This window comes from Capra hircus, chromosome 4, assembly GCF_001704415.2.
Source record: "Capra hircus breed San Clemente chromosome 4, ASM170441v1, whole genome shotgun sequence".
Classification (NCBI taxonomy): domain Eukaryota; kingdom Metazoa; phylum Chordata; class Mammalia; order Artiodactyla; family Bovidae; genus Capra; species Capra hircus.
The window spans coordinates 24,258,054-24,275,365 of NC_030811.1; the positions used below are offsets into that span (position 1 = coordinate 24,258,054).

General features: G+C 47.1%; 1 protein-coding gene across 1 annotated transcript in view; it reads left to right on the plus strand.

Moving 5' to 3' along the window:
• PLXNA4 (plexin A4) overlaps window positions 1–17,312 on the plus strand; it is a 489,083-nt gene that overhangs the window by 354,014 nt on the left and 117,757 nt on the right. The gene's annotated exons all lie outside the window — the stretch shown is intronic.

A 17,312-nucleotide genomic window follows, 5' to 3' on the forward strand; every position in this document is an offset into this window, starting at 1 on the left:
CATTCAGATGCTTATATCTTTCCTTTTCTCCTTTGTTTTTCACCTCTCTTCTTTTCACAGCCATTTGTAAGGCCTCCCCAGACAGCCATTTTGCTTTTTTGTATTTCTTTTCCGTGGGGATGGTCTTGATCCCTGTCTCCTGTACAATGTCACGAGCCTCCGTCCATAGTTCATCAGGCACTGTATCTATCAGATCTAGGCCCTTAAATCTATCTCTCACTTCCACTGTATAATCTTAAGGAATTTGATTTAGGTCATACCTGAATGACCTAGCGGTTTTCCCTACTTTCTTCAATTTCAGTCTGAATTTGGTAATAAGGAGTTCATGATCTGAGCCACAGTCAGCTTCTGGTCTTGTTTTTGTTGACTGTATAGAGCTTCTCCATCTTTGGCTGCAAAGAATATAATCGATATGATTTCGGTGTTGACCATCTGGGGATGTCCATGTGTAGAGTCTTCTCTTGTGTTGTTGGAAGAGGGTGTTTGCTATGACCAGTGCATTTTCTTGGCAAAACTCTATTAGTCTTTGCCCTGCTTCATTCCACATTCCAAGGCCAAATTTGCCTGTTACTCCAGGTGTTTCTTGACTTCCTACTTTTGCATTCTAGTCCCCTATAATGAAAAGGACATCTTTTTTGGGTGTTAGTTCTAAAAGGTCTTGTAGGTCTTCATAGAACCATTCAACTTCAGCTTCTTCAGCATTACTGGTTGGGACATAGACTTGGATTGCTGTGATATTGAATGGTTTGCCTTGGAAATGAACAGAGATCATTTGGTCATTTTTGAGAATGCACCCAAGTACTGCATTTCGGACTCTTTTGTCATCCATGATGGCTACTCCATTTCTTCTGAGGGATTCCTGCCTGCAGTAGTAGATATAATGGTCATCTGAGTTAAATTCACCCATTCCAGTCCATTTTAGTTCGCTGATTCCTAGAATGTCGACGTTCACCCTTGCCATCTCTTGTTTGACCACTTCCAATTTGCCTTGATTCATGGACCTGACATTCCAGGTTCCTATGCAATATTGCTCTTTATAGCATCAGATCTTGCTTCTATCACCAGTCACATCCACAGCTGGGTATTGTTTTTGCTTTGGCTCAATCCCTTCTTTCTTTCTGAAGTTATTTCTCCACTGATCTCCAGTACCGTGTTGGGCACCTACTGACCTGGGGAGTTCCTCTTTCAGTATCCCATCATATTGCCTTTTCATACTATTCATGGGGTTCTCAAGGCAAGAATACTGAAGTGGCTTGCCATTCCCTTCTCCAGTGGACCGCATCCTGTCAGACCTCTCCACCATGACCGGCCCATCTTGGGTTGCCCCGCGGGCATGGCTTAGTTTCGTCGAGTTAGACAAGGCTGTGGTCCTAGTGTGATTAGATTGACTAGTTTCCTGTGAGTATGATTCCAGTGTGTCTGCCCTCTGATGCCCTCTTGCAACACCTACCATCTTACTTGGGTTTCTCTTATCTTGGGCGTGGGGTATCTCTTCACCGCTGTTCCAGCAAAGCGCAGCCACTGCTCCTTATCTTGAACGAAGGGTATCTCCTCACTGCCGCCCTTCCTGACCTTCAACATGGGATAGCTCCTCTAGGCCCTCCTGCGCCCATGCAGCCACCACTCCTTGGACGTGGGGTTACTCCTCCTGGCCGTCACCCCTGGCCTCGGGTGCAGGGTAGCTCCTCTTGGCTGTTCCTGCACCGTCGCAGCCTGGCACCCTCTGCCACTGCCCCTGACCTTAGACATGGGGTAACTCCTCTTGGCCGCTGCCCTTCAGGCATGGGGTCCTCCCAGCTTCTGCCCCTGATCTCGGACGTGAGGTAGCTCCTCTCAGCCGCATTTAGTGTGCTGGTTTCAGAGCAGGCTTCAGCAAAACGTGAACTGTGAACTTCCTGATGTTCAAGCTGGTATTAGAAAAGGCAGAGGAACCAGAGATCAAATTGCCAACATCTGCTGGATCATGGAAAAACCAAGAGAGTTCCAGAAAAACATCTCTTTCTGCTTTATTGACTATGCCAAAGCCTTTGACTGTGTGGATCACAAGAAACTGTGGAAAATTCTGAGAGAGATGGGAATACCAGACCACCTTACCTGTCTCTTGAGAAATCTGTATGCAGGTCAGGAAGCAACAGTTAGAACTGGACATGGAACAACAGACTGGTTCCAAATAGGAGAAGGAGTATGTCAAGGCTGTATATTGTCACCCTGCTTATTTAACTTCTATGTAGAGTACATCATGAGAAATGCTGGACTGGAAGAAACACAAGCTGGAATCAAGATTGCCAGGAGAAATATCAATAACCTCAGATATGCAGATGACACCACCCTTATGGCAGGAAGTGAAGAGGAACTAAAAAGCCTCTTGATGAAAGTGAAAGAGGAGAGTGAAAAAGTTGGCTTAAAGCTCAACATTCAGAAAACGAAGATCATGGCATCTGGTCCCATCACTTCATGGGAAATAGATGGGGAAACAGTGGAAACAGTGTCAGACTTTATTTTGGGGGGCTCCAAAATGACTGCAGATGGTGACTGCAGCCCTGAAATTAAAAGACACTTACTCCTTAGAAGAAAAGTTATGACCAACCTAGATAGCATATTCAAAAGCAGAGACATTACTTTGCCAACAAAGGTCCATCTAGTCAAGGCTACGGTTTTTCCTGTGGTCATGTATGGGTGTGAGAGTTGGACTGTGAAGAAAGCTGAGCACCAAAGAATTGATACTTTTGAACTGTGGTGTTGGAGAAGACTCTTGCGAGTCCGTTGGACTGCAAGGAGCTCCAATCAATCCATTCTGAAGAAGATCAACCCTGGGATTTCTTTGGAAGGAATGATGCTAAAGCTGAAACTCCAGGACTTTGGCCACCCCATGAGAAGAGTTGACTCATTGGAAAAGACTCTGATGCTGGGAGGGATTGGGGGCAGGAGGAGAAGGGGATGACAGAGGATGAGATGGCTGGATGGCATCACTGACTCAATGGACGTGAATCTGAGTGAACTCCGGGAGTTGGTGATGGACAGGGAGGCCTGGCATGCTGCGATTCATGGGGTTGCAAATAGTCGGACATGACTAAGTGACTGAACTGAACTGAACTGAACTGTTTCAAGATCATAAGAACTAGAGAAGAGGCAGCTCTGAACCTGCCTATTATTCAAAGTTGTCAGGATGGAATGAAATGGGGAAAGATACTGAAATGAAATTCCTGGAGGCTTTTCTAGCCTTTAACTCCGATGGAATCTTCCATCCTGAAAGGACAATAGGGATCTACATGTCTGGAAACTGACAGCCTGAGAAGCAAGGACCCCTGAGGAGCAAGGACCCTTGAGAAGCAAGGACCCTTGACCACAATCTCACAGCAAGTTAGAGGCTAGTCAGAGGCTAGGGCCCAGGTCTCAGGACCCCTAAACCTGAGATGCTCCACCACATCAGGATGCCTCTTCATGGAAGCTAAGCTGACCCAAACGGAAGTGTGTGATGGAGTCTGAACGCATGGGGACCACAGGCAGAGGTGCCCCTTGCTCAGTATACCCATGGAGCAATGGCATCCTCTCTGTGTTGAGTGGGGATGAAGTAGTTTTCATATGGGGATCTTCTGGGTGAGCATATGAGCTTGCTCAGTGACCAGCTACCTTCTCAGAAATGCCCCCTGCACTCAATATGAGCTAGCGAATGTTCCAAGGAGAAGACTCGTCTATGACTCAGGGTACATAGATGTCTAGGTGCTGGTTATTGTGAGATAGCCAAAAGGTACAGACCAATCAGTTCTGAATCCTTTTCATAGTTCCCAAATGTGAGAAATCAACAAGTATAAAGAAAAAATAGTGACTTTGACCCTAAAATATATTTGGAGCTAGTTCAGTTCCGTTCAGTCGCTCAGTCGTGTCCGACTTTTTGCAACCCCATGAATCTCAGCATGCCAGGCCTCCCTGTCCATCATCAACTCCCGGAGTTCACTCAGATTCACATCCATCGAGTCAGTGATGCCATCCAGCCATCTCATCCTCTGTCGTCCCCTTCTCCTCCTGCCCCCAATCCCTCCCAGCATCAAAGTACTCTGCAGAGAACTTAAATAAGCAGGGTGACAATATACAGCCTTGACATACTCCTTCTCCTATTTGGAACCAGTCTGTTGTTCCATGTCTAGTTCTAACTGTTGCTTCTTGACCTGCATACAGATTTCTCAAGAGGCAGGTCAGGTGGTCTGGTATTCCCATCTCTCTCAGAATTTTCCACAGTTTATTGTGATCCACACAGTCAAAGGCTTTGGCATAGTCAATAAAGCAGAAATAAATGTTTTTCTGGAACTCTCTCAGTTTTTCCATGATCCAGCAGATGTCGGCAATTTGATCTCTGGTTCCTCTGCCTTTTCTAAAACCAGCTTGACCATCAGGAAGTTCACGGTTCACGTATTGCTGAAGCCTGGCTTGGAGAATTTTGAGCATTACTGTACTAGCATGTGAGAGTGGGTTGCCATTGGAGCTAATTAGTTGGGTTTAAAAGACTAATGTTTAAAACATCTTTCAAAAATTATTATAATTTGCTAAGCTGAAAATGTTTTAGTTATGCCCTGTCTGTGAAAAATGCAGACTTTCCAGAGCTGACCTCTGTTAGCAGTTTTACTATCACTCCAGATGTAATTCTCTGCCCAAAAATATGTCTGTATTAGAAATACAGAGTTGTCTCTTAAAGGTAAATATTGAGTCTTAATATACTTTTCCTGTAACTTGTTTTTATAAATTGAAGTATAGTTGATTTGGGGGCTTCTCAGGTGGCACTAGTGGTAAAGAACTCACCTGCCAATTCAGGAGACATAAAAGAGAAGGATTTGATCCCTGGGTCAGGAAGATCCCCTGGAGGAGGAAATGGCAACCCACTCCAGTATTCTTGCCTGGAGAATCCCATGGACACAGGAGCCTGGCGGGCTACAGTCCATGGGTCACAAGAGTTGGACATGACTGAAGCTATTTAGCACGCTCATGCAGTTGATTTGCAATACTGTGTTAGTTTCAGGTGTACAACAAAGTGCTTCATATATACATATGTGTATATATATATTCCTTTATTGATTCTTTTCTGTTCTCATTTATTACAAAATAATGAATAGTTTCCTGTGCTATACAGTAAATCCTTGTTGTTTATGTCACTTGCTTTTTTAACTCAAAGATGGGTCGTGAATATCTTTCCATGTGAATGACGCAAACATACCTTTTCTCAGAGTATGGACGTCGCACGATTTACTTTACCAGTCCCCTAAGGATGGACATTTTAGGGCCTTTCCGAATAGTTGCTGTCACATACGAAGCCACAGTGATTGTCCACAGCCCTGCCACTGCGTGTGTGTTTAGTCGCTTAGTCCTGTCCGACTCTTTGCGACCCCATGGACTGCAGCCCACCAGGCTCCCTCCATCCATGGGGATTCTCCAGGCAAGAGTACTGGAGTGGGTTACCATTTCCTTCTCCAAGGGATCCTCCCAACCCGGGATAGAAGCCAGGGATCCCACATTGCAGGTGGGTTCTTTACCGTCTGAGCCACCAGAGAAGCCTTGCACCTATATGCAGGTGCTAGTATTTCTGGAAGAAAGATTCTAAGAGGAAGACTTGCTGGGTCATTTTAGATTTTGGTAATAACTACAAAATGATTCCTCAAAAAGGTTTTACTAATCTAAACCCCCCCACTGACAGTGTATAAAGCATAAAACCCCTTGAAAATGCTGGCATTTTAGCTGCTGTCCTTTCATATTTGAAGAACTCTGGAAAACGCCCTCAGGGCAGCATCTCTTAATGAAAAGGTCACATTTGCCCGTGTGGGCAAAGATGATGCACGTCCAAGGATGGCTCAGACATCAGAGGACCCCCTCCACTTCCCCCAGCAGCAAACGGACTCCTGCCCCCACAAGGGGAGCTCACGGAGGTCTGTGAGAGTTTCTTGGCTACACAGAGGCGGGCAGTGAGAGTGGAGAAAGGGGATTTAGGTCTCTCTGGGGCATCTGTGGTCTCTGTCTCCTTCCTAAGCCAGTAGCACCTGGCTGTGTGAGAAGGGACGCTATGGTGATGGGACCTCAAAGGCTCCCTGATGAAGGGTATCAGTTTCCTTTCATCTGGACACCATGATTTTTCCCAGGGTCGAATTCCTGGTTTTGAAGGAAGATGTTTGTCTGCTGTCCAAAGGAGCCACCTCACCAGAAAGGGGTTCTGCAGGAACAGCCGTACTGGTTTGCAAACCTGCTCCCGTGGCCCAGAGAACCTCTGCCCGTAGATGGGTGCAAACACCATCCCTGTTACCAGGCACACGTGTCTGGGCATACACGCTTGGGCCACTGTGCACTCATTTGCATCCGTGTGTGATTTGCCCACAGCCACTCGTGGGCCTGAACAGTCAGACTTTTGCTGGAGATGCTACCAGCACTGCCCTCAACAGACGGCAGTTAGAGTGAAGGCTGGGTGCTGGGTGGAGGAGGCCGGCCCTGCCACTTCCCACAAAGAGCTGTGCCAGGGAGCCAGAGGGTCTCGGCATATGCCTCAAAATTCGCTTGGCTCAGCAACCAGGCCTGGATAAAGGTGTCACCATGCCAGCCCCTCCTCCATCCCCTTCTTGCCTGCGGGAACAAAGGGCCCCCTTGAGCAGGCTGAGTTTGGGAAACTCACACCAGCAGGTCTCCATTCCCTGCTTGGATGGGGCTCTGTCAGCGGAGCTCGATGAAAGATGGCTGGACCCGGAGCAGCACTTCGATCCCAGGACAAAGGCTCCTTCCCACCTGCTGGGCTCAGGGGTGGGGTGGGGAGAGAGGTTCACATTCCTCTCTCCCTGGGTGTGGGTCCGGGGCTCCACCTCCTCCTTCATCCCTGACCCTAGGGCTAGGTCATGAGCAGATACCTTGGGCAGGAGCCTGTATCTAGGGGTTGGGTGTCAAAGGGTAATGTTGGTAGCCATGTGGCCCTGGACAAATCCTGCAGCAGCTGAGCTTCACCAGAATAAATGCGGGGACTGGCAGCTAGATTGTTTCTAGCTGTCCCCATTCTTTGGCTACCTGATGCTCAGAGCCAACTCATTGGAAAAGACCCTGATGCTGGGAAAGACTGAAGATAGGAGGAGAAGGGGCGATAGAGGAGGAGATTATTGGATGACATTACCGCCTCAATGGACCTGAGTTTGAGCAAGCTCTGGGAGATAGTGAAGGACAGGGAATCTTGGCGTGCTGCAGTCCATGGGGTCACGAAGAGTCACACACGACTTAGAGACAAAACAAGAACACCCCCCCGCTTCTGCTCTTAACCCTGTGAAACACTCCTCCAATCCTGGGTACCTTCTTACTCACATGGGTGTGGGGTCTTTCTGGGCAGGATGTGGGTGTGCTGACTGCCCATCTTCTCTATCAGATGCACCAGACTGGCCCACCTTGCAGGGTCTCCTGAGCTCACTGTGAATGAGAGCCCAGAGAGGGCCAAGAATTTGACCTTTACTCAAAGCAACAAACTGGTGGCAATAATCCAGAAGTTATAGATTTGGGGGGAGGGTAGCCAAGACTGTCAAGTCGTTGATCTCCATGGGGTCCTTGGGATATGTAGGAGCTTGACAGGAACCAAGTTTATTTCTTCATTCATTCGTGCATGGAAGCCTTCACTCTCTTACTCATTGAGTCTCATTTGCTGTGCCTGAGCTGCGTGCCAAGTGTGGTGGGCTGAAGATGACTTCGCACCACACCTCAGGGGGCGTTTCACCTGAGAAGGATGCTGGAAGAGTTGTTCTTGGCATTGCACTAACTTGTTTGCTGTCATTGCAATGCATCCCCAAAACAACCCTTCAGGGTGCTCCCTCTCATCCCTAGATAAGGGAAAGGAGACTCAGAGAGGTTAAGTAAATTGTCCAAGTCACACAGGAAGTGGCGGATCCAGGATTCAAATCCAGGTTTGCCTTTCCCCCAAATCTCTGCTTCTACTTGACTCTGAGAGAAACGATTCCAAACTCTGTTATCCCCTCCAACCGTGCTTAAAAGGAGCCGAGGGACCTGCCTGGAAAAGGAGGGTTTGCTGAGACCTGCTGTCAGCCTCTCTTTAGGGTTCCTAGTCAATGATAGACCTCTTTGCCCCCGTGAAGGGGCCCCTCGGCCCCTGAATTCAGCCAAACCTTCCTCATTTAGTCAGCAGCCTCCAGTGCTACGGAATTCTCAACCCTGGAACCTGGGTTCAGTGGAGAGACTAGTGGTTTCTCAGTCCTCTGAACTGTGTGCAAACAGTGGGTGTGTGCTGGCCAGATGCAGGCTGCCCCGGCTTCCTTTCAGTTTCCACCTTGGCCGCCGCCCTGCTCTGTGACCTTGGGCAAGCTGCTCAGCCTCTCTGGGTTGTGGCTTTTCCATCTGTGCAACAGGGAATGGGCTGGCTCCTCGCTTGGTGAGGGATCTGGCTGAAGAGAAGCTAGGCCATTGTGGCACAGCCCACACCAGGAGGCGCGAGGGTGGGGTAATTTCTCAAGGCTGCAGAAATCTCGTGGAGCGCTTCTGGCCCAGCTACTGCCATTTGCTAATGAGGAGCAGCATATGTTGATGATTCCGGCGTCAAGCTCGCTCCTTGGCTGTCCGAGTTCCCAGAGCAAACTGGCTTCCTATTAGGCATTTATACTTATTAATAGCAGCAAATTGCAGCCCTCCGCAACATCTGCTACTTTTTATTTGCAAAGAGCTTCCCAGACTATTTGTATTAGTAGTATTTTGTGACGGATTCTCTGAAGTAGAGGAGGCCTGAGTCCTCCGATCTGAAAAGGAGACCAGAGAGACATAAGGAAGGGACAGGGTTTGTCCAAGGTCACCTAGACACCCAGAAGAGATGAGAGCTTGGGACCTCAGCCCCCCAAGCCTCATGCTCTGGGGCTGTCATCCTTGCTAGATATGAGTATTTATGAACGAACTGGACCCCAGAACCCCCTGCCTAGAGGCAGGTGGGGACAGTGGTGGTGGCGCCCTTGATCCCGGGCATCAGTCTGCTCTCAAGTAAGTGAGGCCCCTGCTGAATGAGCCCACAGCCAGAAGGCAAGCAGAAGAAACTGCAAAGTTCAAGGCAAATTATTCCTGAGGAGCCTTTATTACTGCCAAGTGGATAAAATCATTTCCTGGCACTGGAGCCAGCAGGAGGTCAGAACAGAGGGTCCTGCAAGCATCCGTGCTTCCAGTCAGCTCTCCACCTCTGAAGAGCCAGAGTCTCTGTCCGGAGTCTTTTCAGGCATTTTTCTCAGGGCCCGTGCCTCCCTGAGGTCTACAGATCTATGGTCATAGAGAGTTTGGTCAGCACAGGAGATACTAGGAAGATTCATTTGTCAAGTTGGTCCCAGTTTTTAATAATCTCTCCCACATGGTACCAGATACATATAACCTGAGTGTTTATGTAGACTTGTCTGGTGCTCAGGATTGAAACTACCTGTACCACATTGCCACCTTACCCCTCCTCGTTCAGCCTCTCCCCTCTCGCCTTCACACCTTTGCACCCAGGTGTGACTTTCTTTCTGCATATCGGACCTGTGTATCAGTTAGCTATTGTCCCCAAAACGCTGTGTAACAAACCACCCCCAGACTCAGTAGCATACAATAGTAAGCATTGATTCTCATTCTCACAGACCTGCAGATCCTTCGCACATCAGCTGATCTAGGCTAAGTGAGGCAGTTCTGCTTGAAGCTGCCACAGCAGCTGGATTCCTTTCCTTTCTGGGGGTTGGGTTCAGGTCTCTCCACATGGGTTCATTTTGCAGAAGAGGAAGCGGCTACCTGGGGAAGCTCTTTTCATGGCAGTGGCAGAAGCATGGAGGGCAAGACCAAGCACATGGACATATCTCAAACCTTTGCTCTGTGCTTGCTGCCATCCCCTGGACCAGATTCAGTCCTGAGGCCAAGACCAAGGTCAAAGGGTGAGAAGAACACTCCACCTCTCCATTCACCATGAGGTCAGGTAGGAATAAGCGTGGGGGTGTCAGAGGCTACTTTAGGGAAGCAAAGAGTTGGGCCTCATAACACAATCTGCCAGAGCCTGTGACCAGCCTTTGGACCCCATCCTCTCTTGCCAGTCTGCCAAGTGGAGAAATACCTGCCACCTCTGAACAAAGGTACTTGGCTTCCCTGGTGGCTCAGCTGGTAAAGAGTCTGCCTGAAATTCAGGAGACCTGGGTTCGATCCCTGGGTTGGGAAGATCCCCTGGAGAAGGGAAAGGCTACCCACTCCAGTATTCTGGCCTGGAGAATTCCATGGAATGTATAGTCCATGGGGTTGCAAAGAGTCAGACGTGGACGCGACTGAACGACTTTCACTTTCCGAGCAAAGAGGATATGAGTGACTGTGTTCCAGGCCCCTGGAGTGACAGGAAATAAACACAGCTTCCTGGGCCAGTGCTCAGCCACAACAGGTTCATGGCCTGGCAGTGAGGGGCTTAGAGGCCATCAAGGGGAGACAGGGCTCTGCAAAACCCCTTCATAGCCCCACGGCAGCAGAAAAAAAGGCTGGAGAGGCAATCAAAGGCCACCAAAGGAGGTATGTAGAGAGGCTTTCCTGAGACCATGATGCTAACACCCGTACGCATTGCTGAGTTAATAATTTTCTACACAAGGACGGACTTTTCCCAACTCTCCTTCCTTTGCTTGGGGACCGGAGACGGAACAGCACAGGGGACGATGAGTACCAGGCACAGGATCCCCACAGGTGGACAGCTCGCAGCAGCCTCTCGGGGTTTCTTAATGCGTCATCTTGCCTCATTTTTTTCTTTTTTTGACAATTTTGAAGGAAATTGGGAAATTACGAAGCCTTTTGAACATTTAAATTAACTCCCACCATCAGGCTCAGTGTATCTACTGTAGCATTAGCATCCAATTATAAGAGGAGAGATGGAGCAATAACTCACATTTAGACCAGAATGTCAAATGCTTAAACAAATTAGAGGTACACACACAGGCTGGATGCTCTATGTATGGAACATTCCTGAATGTAATCAGCAGAACAGCAGGCACCCTTTGGAATGTTAAGGGGAACAGGCAGAGTGGGACCCTATTGCCGGAGGAAAGCATCTTTCAGAATATCAGGGAAACCAGACAGGGGCTGGGCTGTAGGGGCCAGAACTCAAGGCGACTGTGAAAATTCCTCCAACTGCCCTGAGCACACCCAGGCCCCAGGCCCAGCAGAGAATAAGAGTCTATTGACTCGAGTGAAGAAGCTGATAAAGACCAAGGTCGTGAACTGAACTCCTGTGTGGGCTCCTTTGCTCTGCTGTCAGTCACTCCTTGTCTTCCTACCCCAGGTCATTGTTTTGTAACTTCATGGTCTTGCTCCTGGGGCTGGACAGATAAAAGAGTGGAGATGATGCTTCTATTGAGCATAGTTTCAAAGCAGACACAACTACACTGTATTATTTAGGGACGTTTACCTTGGCGGTCAAAGGATAGAGCAAACCATTGTGATTCCCAGGAAGGTCATGGAGGGGAGATAGAGATGAACACACAGATGCTCCTGGTCATAATTAGGGATGAGAAATGCTGAGGCAGAGGCTGAATTTGAGGACAATTTGATAAAACCAGGGGCCATTTGACCACACAGGAAGTGTATGAATTCCAAACCTCTCCCCTGTGCCTCTTGAAAGGGGTGAGATGTGAAGCATGGTTCTGGATGGAACAAGACTAAGACATTATTTTTCCAAATCAGGAAACAGAGGTGCAGAGCTTGAGAGTGACAGGTCCACTTACATGACAATACACGATAAGAGACATTCATCCCAAACTCTTTTGTCCATTTGAGATTAAATTGAATAATGATGCCTATCTTTTCACTCAAGGATCTCAGAATATTTCATGCGTATGAATTTATTATCAGTCTACCAACAGAAAGCTTCTCCCCCCTCCCCCTTGATCCAGGCTCCTAGGCAGGAAATAGGTGTTCTTATATCCACCCAATAGTGTTTTTAAAATGTTTTTCAGTTCAGTTCAGTTCAGTTCAGTTCAGTTCAGTCGCTCAGTCGTGTCCAACTCTTTGCAACCCCATGAATAGCAGCACACCAGGCCTCCCTGTCCATCACCAATTCCCGGAGTTCACTCAGACTCGCGTCCATTGAGTCAGTGATGCCATCCAGCCATCTCATCCTGGGTCGTCCCCTTCTTCTCCTGCCCCCAATGCCTTTATGGTAAAATACGCCTCACATAAATTCGCCATCTTCTCCATTTTAGGTGTTTGTAGCATCAAGTGCATTCTCCTTGTGCTGCAGCCATTCCCACCATTCTTCACCAGCAGCTGTTTCTTCTTCCCAAACTGCCTGCTGCTGCTGCTGCTGCTGCTAAGTTGCTTCAGTCGTGTCTGACTCTGTGCGACCCCATAGACGGCAGCCCACCAGGCTCCCCCGTCTCTGGGAGTCTCCAGGCAAGAACACTGGAGTGGGTTGCCATTTCCTTCTCCAATGCATGAAAGTGAAAAGTGAAAGTAAAGTCACTCAGTCGTGTCCAACTCCTAGCGACCCCATGGACTGCAGCCCACCAGGCTCCTCCGCCCATGGGATTTTCCAGGCAAGAGTGCTGGAGTGGGATGCCATTGCCTTCTCCGCCCAAACTGCCTATTAAATACTAACTCCCCATTCCCTTTCCCTCAGCCCCTGGTGACCACTTTTTATTTTCTGTCTTTATGGATTTGACTGTTCTGGATCTCATATAAGTGACATCGTGCAATATTTGTCTTTTTGTGACTGACGTATTTCACTTAGAATAATGTTTTCAAGGTTCATCCATGCTGTAGTCTGAATTTCCTTCCTTGCTGAGGCTGAATCATGTTTAATTGTGTGTATATTCCACATTTTATTTGTCCATTCTTTTTTTTTATCCATTTCAGTATCCATTCATCTGTCTATGGGCACTTGGGTGGCTACCTTCCGGCTATAGTGAATAATGTTGCTATGAATATTGGTGTATAAATTCAAGTCCCTGCTTTCTATTCTTTGGGAATATGTACCCAGAAGTAGAATTACTAGATAGTATGATAAATTCTAAGTTTAGTTTTTTGAGGAACTGCCAAACTGCCCAATAGGTTTTTGCCTAAAGCTGACAGAATGGGTGAGGAAGACTGCCCTACTAGAACCTTCCACCCCAGGAGCCCCACTCTCTCCCAGCATGGTGTAGACACACACAAAGGTCCTGAGAGGTGGTGGCTGGGGGCGTGCGGTGCTCCTGTCTCTAGAATCAATGAGGGGGCAATTGCAGCCCCTAAGTCAGCACCTCTCCTGGAGTCCAGCGGCCAGGGGACAGCCCTCTCTCGTCTGTGGTCTCTGAGACCATCCACCACTAGGGTACACTCGTCTCTAGATATGACACGTTGCTATCTGACTTGTTCTCCAAAAAGAAGCCCCCCTCCATGACTTTCTTTTTTCACCTCTTCCTGTGGTCTGAATTCCCTCACTCAGTTAATTAGCATGCCTGGCACTGTAGCTGAAGACTTTAATCAGCGTGGGGTGCTTTTAATTAATAGTGGCTCTGCATCTGGAGTGGTTTGTGTTCCAGGGTCAGGAGAGGAGTGGAGATGGGGGATGGGAGAGGCGGCTTTGTTCGGTGTCGGGAGCAGGTGGAGAAGTTACGTATCTGGGGAGAGAGAGTCCTAGCACCAAGGTGACTCCGAATCTGTCTACCACCTGTGCAGCTTAGCAAGGTGTGGCCAGTAACCAGAGCCGTTAGGGTACAGAATGGCACCGAGATAAATGGTGGGCTAAATCTAATTTTCAAAAGCTATTTAAAGTGTCAGGCAAATTTCTGATGCTCTCCAGATTACATGGGGTGGGGAGTGAGGCAAAGCAATGATGTACATTGGGAGTTATGGAGCCCCCCTTGGAGAGGTGGTTGTGCTGGAGAATACTGCCTGAAAGTGGGACTTTGGATATTTCTCTGGGCTTGACTTTCTTTGGGAAAGTCCTGCAAGGGTGAAGGGAGGAGGCACTCAGCTTTTAAATAATGGCAGCTCTTCTATGTGGACTGTCAGAATCCTGGTGGTTCCTCCATTTTAGCATCCATTCTTTGAGCAGAATGGAGAAAACCTAGGTAAAGTTCAGAAGAGTAATAACAAATGACTGAACATACAGATAGAAAGCACCTCTAAGAAAAGGTGAAAGGAAGTTAGGTAGCATAATAAATTCCCAGGACTTCCTTCTACAGGGATTGCCCTGATGAAAAAGCAAAAAAAAAAAAAAGTTCCTAACTGATATAATAGATGGTAGAATAAATCCAGGAAGCCGGGCCGGGATGAAGCAATGGATGGTTTAGGAGCAAACATCACAGTTCAAGGAGGAAATGATGTGATCAAGTTCCTAAAGGAGGAAAGTTCTTCCTGGCATTAAACTCCTGACCAAGTTCATGAGGCCTAGGAAGGCTGTCAGGGCAGTTTTGGGGTGATGGGGGAGGGAGAAGTGACGTGACAGGGCGGTAAAGAGTGAGTATTAATGACAGCTTTCCTTTCTCATCGGCTTTTCTGATCTCTTTCACCATTCAGTAACTGGCTGGGGAATTAGAACTACTAACCTAACCTGTCAGATCATAGACTTTCAAGGGACTTATGATCCATGCTGTTATTGTGTACTTTTACTTAGACGCCCCCCTCCCCAAAGCTTGGGCTTCCCTGGTGGCTCAGAGGGTAAATAAATTGCCTGCAATGCCAAAGACCTGAGTTCAATCCCTGGGTCTGGAAGATCCGCTGAAGGAGGAAATGGCACCCCACTTCTTGGCTGGAGAATCCCATGGACGGAGGAGCCTGGCAAGCTGTAGTCCATGGGGTTGCAAAGGGTTGGACATGACTGAGCAGCTAGCACTATTGATGACAAAGATGACTGTAGTAAAAACTTTCACTCATGATGTGTTTGATCATTCACAAAGTGAAGGAAAGGGAAAGTGCTAGTCATTCAGTAGTGTCCAGAATTGATGGGGACTCTGTGAACTGATGGGGACCTTTATCTCCATGTTGAAAGATAAGGGAAAAAATGGGACTCAGAGACAATAAGATCTCATTGCCAGTAAACAGTGAAACTAGAATTTGAACCCAGCTCCAGAGGCTCATACACTCTTTCCAACCAAACGTAAATGACTCTTGTTTAAAATCAACAGAGGAGAGGCTGTTCAGTCTCTAAGTCATGTCTGATTCTTGGCAACCCCAAGAACTTCAGCACACCAGGCTTCCCTGTCCTTCACTATATCCCAGAGTTTGCTCAAACTCATGTGCATTCAATCAGTGATGCTATTTAACAATTCCGGGTAGTGATATTATTAAATACCGGTTGCAAGATGTTTTTAGAAATGTGAATATAAAGGCTTTGGAGGAGATCAGATTCAGCAAGCAGCTGGCTTCATGTGTTGTACACCCCAGAATCCCATGACATGGCCATCTGAGACAGATTACAGATCATGTCCCTGGGAGAAACCAAGGAGGATATTAATTAAGTTTAGACCAAGAAACTGCTTTTGATTGAGCAAGCCGTGATTTCCTCTTTAAGCCTGTGCGAAATATGGAGTGCTAGACAAGCAGCTGGAACATATGAAAACATTATTATGTGCTTATGTTACCAACTTTCATCATCTCTGGTCTGCTTTATTACTTTTTTCATCACTAGGCATCCAGTTTTGAAAGATTTTTGCCTACTAAACCAACTGTATTTATTAAGTAATAATATATTTCCTATTTTTAATATGGTAAATACATCACAGAGTATGCACACAAACAGAAAACAGCAACAATCCAATTTCCACTGGGCTTTTGGAAATATTAAGAATAGCTGTGGATCTCGTTGCCACTTGTGAATTCCTAGGAGTCCATGTGCTTCGGTCTGGGTACCGTTATTCATATGCTTGCATGACCAGTGTGTCTATGCCCATTTAATGGGTAGGTAAGGAAATGAAAGAGGCAACAAGAAGCGGGTCAGTTCCTGGCTGTGTGTTGAGTCAGGGGTGTAATTTGTAAGAGGCTGATTGTCAGGATCAATTACGAAAATGGGAAGGTTGTATGTACGCAGAGCCGAGGCATGGCCCAGGCTGATGGCGTGAGAGGTCATAGAAGGAAAGATAAACTTCCAAATGTGCAAAAAGACATCTGAGAGTGTGGAGAAAGGGCCACCAAGGCCAAGGGCAAATCTATAGGAACAGGAGCAGGAAGCTAAAAGGTACCTTGGAAGAAGTGAACACACATGGTGGTCGTTAAGATTGCCCAACAGGCATGTGAGGAAACAGGAAAGATACATAAAGGGGAGAATAAAATTAAAGTAGAAAAGAAAAAGAAATCACATGGGATTGGAAAGTAACAATTAGTGAATAATTAATTCCAAAAGAGTTCTGAGACTAATTGAGCAGACTCTGGTGCCAGTTCGCCTGTGCGTGAGTTACAAGTAGCCCCTGCCAAGTGCTACATAATTTTATGGAGGCAGATGCCCCATGAAGCAGTAGGGAACACACAGCCTCTGCATTTGCTCATAAAGCACAGAGGCTCAGCCAGGTCAGGTGATTTATCTTTCACCATGTCTACTGTCTCACGGCAAGAAATTAAAAAGGATAATCAGCCTGGATGGGACGGGAGTTTAGAGGAAAATGGATATATGTGGATTCATGTATATGTATGGCTGAGTTCCTATGCTGTTCACCTGAAACCATCACAACATTGTGAATGTTGTGATATAATCGCCTATGTGTACATGCATGCTAAGTCGCTTCAAGTCCAACTCTCTGTGACCCCATGGACTGTAGCCCACTAGGCTCCTCTGTTCATGGGATTCTCCAGGCAAGAATTCGGGAGTGGGTTGCCATGCCCTCCTCCGGGGGATCTTCCCAACCCAGGGATCAAACCTGAGTCTCTTATGTCTCTTATGTCTCTTCATTGGTAGGCAGGTTCTTTACCACTGTCTCCACCTGGGAAGCCCATAATTGCCTATACCCTAAAACAAAATACAAAGTTTGAAAAAAAAAAAAAAGGATAAGCACATCAAATTCTCTTAGCTCAAGCTGAAAGATTAGGTAAGAAGTCCTCCACTGAGATAAAAAGGTATCCCAAATGGAAAAGAATGATTAGAACCTTTTTGTAAAGAAGAAACTGGTAAAAGTGGAGAAGAAAGACCAAGGCTCTAGGAAGGAAATTAAAATTCCATTTGATCCTGGGTATCATTGTTAAGTACCTCCTATCTCTCAGGCCCTGAGAAATCATGTCAAAAGACATTGGGGCAAAGCTATGTTGGAGAACAAAGAAATTCAAAAGATCTTTATGGGGATGCAGGAAATAGAAGCATTTGGGCTAAACAGAAATGTCATGTGGAACATTTTACATTAACAAGCGGCTGGTGAAAG